The sequence below is a fragment of the Pavona decussata genome, unplaced genomic scaffold (assembly GCF_977016875.1).
Source record: "Pavona decussata unplaced genomic scaffold, jaPavDecu1.1 SCAFFOLD_3623, whole genome shotgun sequence".
Taxonomy (NCBI): Eukaryota; Metazoa; Cnidaria; class Anthozoa; order Scleractinia; family Agariciidae; genus Pavona; species Pavona decussata.
The window spans coordinates 12,501-15,408 of NW_028146434.1; the positions used below are offsets into that span (position 1 = coordinate 12,501).

Here is a 2,908-nt window from a genome sequence, read left to right on the forward strand (position 1 = left end):
AATTGTTTGGTATGAGAAGGACCTCGACTTCGAAAATTCTGTGGTGTGGGGAGGTCTTTTGACCTACCAAAAAAATTGGTGGTGTGAGGAGGACCTCTGACTTAGAATTAGGGTTTGAAATGGGGTTAGGGTTAGGGTTAGGGTAAGTGTTAGGGTTAGGAAAAAGGTTTAAATGATATTTGGAGAGGTTTTTCGGGTGTTTAGAGGCTATTTATGCTATGTAACGAGTATTTGCTTATATACTTGCTTATATACTTAGGTCAACAATTTATAGCAAAAATGTGTTCCAGCCAAGTTCTTTTAGACGCTCTTTCGAATGGCAACATTCCCGATTGAAAATGGCGACCTACCAAAATCCGCACTTTGCTTCCCCGTCCATATAGAGGTGAGTATTTGACTTTGCTTCCGTCAGAGTCAAGGAAACACATTGAAAATGGAATCAGCATACAAGAAAACCTAGTTTGGGATAGGTTTTGTGCCTTCCGTGGTATTATAACCATAGAACTGCTCCTGAGGGGGGTAGGGTAGGCCCACCAAAAAGTGCACTTCTGGTTAGGTCGCTAATTTCTAAAATAAATGTGTCCCAACCAAGTTTTTTTGGACGCTCTTTCGAATGGCAACATTCCTGATTGAAAATGCCGACCTACCAAAATCCGCACTTTGCTTCCCCGTCCATATAGGGGTGAGTATTTGGCTTTGCTTTCGTCAGAGTCAAGGAAACACATTGAAAATGGAATCAGCATACAAGAAAACCTAGTTTGGGATAGGTTTTGTGCCTTCCGTGGTATTATAACCATAGAACTGCTCCTGAGGGGGGTAGGGTAGGCCCACCAAAAAGTGCACTTCTGGTTAGGTCGCTAATTTCTAAAATAAATGTGTCCCAACCAAGTTTTTTTGGACGCTCTTTCGAATGGCAACATTCCTGATTGAAAATGCCGACCTACCAAAATCCGCACTTTGCTTCCCCGTCCATATAGGGGTGAGTATTTGGCTTTGCCTTTGTCAGACTCAAGTAAAAGCATTTAAAATGGAGTCAGCATACAAGAAAACCTAGATTGGGATAGTTTTTCTGCCTACCGTGGGATCATAACCATAGAACTGCCCCTGAGGGAGGTAGGGTTAGGGTTAGCGTTAGGGTTAACGTTGGGGTTAGGATTGAAGACAGAAGATTGGTGATGTCAGGAGGACCTTCTTAAAACAAACAGAAATACACTTATTAGGGGACTAGGGCCAGTGGACTCAGAAATGTCTTTCGTAGCAGTCTCCTATAAGAGTATTTTTCTCTGATTTAGGTGACTCCTCCTCACACCACCATTTTTCTTAGTCGAAAGACCTCTTCACAGCACGACTTTCCTGATGGATTTCTATGTAACTGCTCGTGCTGAGAGGTGTGTCGAAAGTTGATCATGTTCCCGTAAAATCTGAGGTCTCCACTGTCTAGCGAGGTACTTACAGTGAATATAGTGAATTTTTCAAAAATTGGAGAATTCTGACTTTTGCGATGAATTTTAATGTAATTGGTCGTGCTGAGAGGCGTGTTAAAATTTGAACATGTTCCCGTAAAATCTGAGGTGAGAATTAGTGAGGTACTTACAGTGCGTATAGTGACAAATCTTTAAAAGCGTGAAATTATGGGATGTTGTGGCTTCAATGGGTTTTTAAGATGTCACCAGTCATTTGGCATGACTTACAAACGATTTGGCTGGTTGTGGGTTCGATTTTCAAAATTTCATTTTTTTCGCGTTTTTATTTTCTGTCTACCATATCATGCAGTCTCCTTATTAGCGTTTGGGGGTTATAGTGTGGGCAGGTTGGTCGCAAAGGTTCCGAGAGGAGCTGGCTAGTAAACCCTGTCCCTTATGTTCCACGGCGGCAAGGCGGAGAAATAGAGGGCAGAATTGACTAACGGGCAAGGAAAGTTGGGCTTGTAGCTTTCCTTTCGAAGGAGGGAAAAGATGATGCCCGAAAGCATTGTCACTGTAGTGGCAGGCAGAGTGTAGATGGAAGTTGTGTACGCTAGCCTTTGGCTAATGATAGAGACAAAAGAGCAGGAGGATATTTTCCTTCGCAGAAGCACTTTTCTTGCCTTCCTTCAGCTCGCTTGGCGAGTCTGACAGGTATGCCTGAACTGTGCACGGGTCCAGTTGTGAGAAAGACGTGGCAAACAAGACGGGGTTTCCCTTGACCGAGGGACCGTGTGGTCCGTTTGGCTCATGGGTTCCCCCCGTGGAGGCAAAATCTAAGAAAGCTTGCTCTCCCTCTGCGGAGGGGGGCCGCTTAGCAAGGAACTTCTGTTCCCTGCGGTGGATAGTTACCTGGTTGATCCTGCCAGTAGTCATATGCTTGTCTCAAAGATTAAGCCATGCATGTCTAAGTATAAGCACTTGTACTGTGAAACTGCGAATGGCTCATTAAATCAGTTATCGTTTATTTGATTGTACCATTACTACTTGGATAACCGTAGTAATTCTAGAGCTAATACATGCGAAAAGTCCCGACTTCTGGAAGGGATGTATTTATTAGATTAAAAACCAATGCGGGTTCTGCCCGGTCATTTGGTGATTCATAGTAACTGATCGAATCGCACGGCCTTGCGCTGGCGATGTTTCATTCAAATTTCTGCCCTATCAACTGTCGATGGTAAGGTAGTGGCTTACCATGGTTGCAACGGGTGACGGAGAATTAGGGTTCGATTCCGGAGAGGGAGCCTGAGAAACGGCTACCACATCCAAGGAAGGCAGCAGGCGCGCAAATTACCCAATCCTGACTCAGGGAGGTAGTGACAAGAAATAACAATACAGGGCTTTTACAAGTCTTGTAATTGGAATGAGTACAACTTAAATCCTTTAACGAGGATCCATTGGAGGACAAGTCTGGTGCCAGCACCCGCGGTAATTCCAGCTCCAAT

General features: G+C 44.2%; 1 pseudogene; it reads left to right on the top strand.

The window, feature by feature from the left end:
• Positions 1–2,312: 2,312 nt before the first annotated feature.
• Positions 2,313–2,908, top strand: LOC146446432 (small subunit ribosomal RNA; annotated as a pseudogene; the record flags this gene model as incomplete).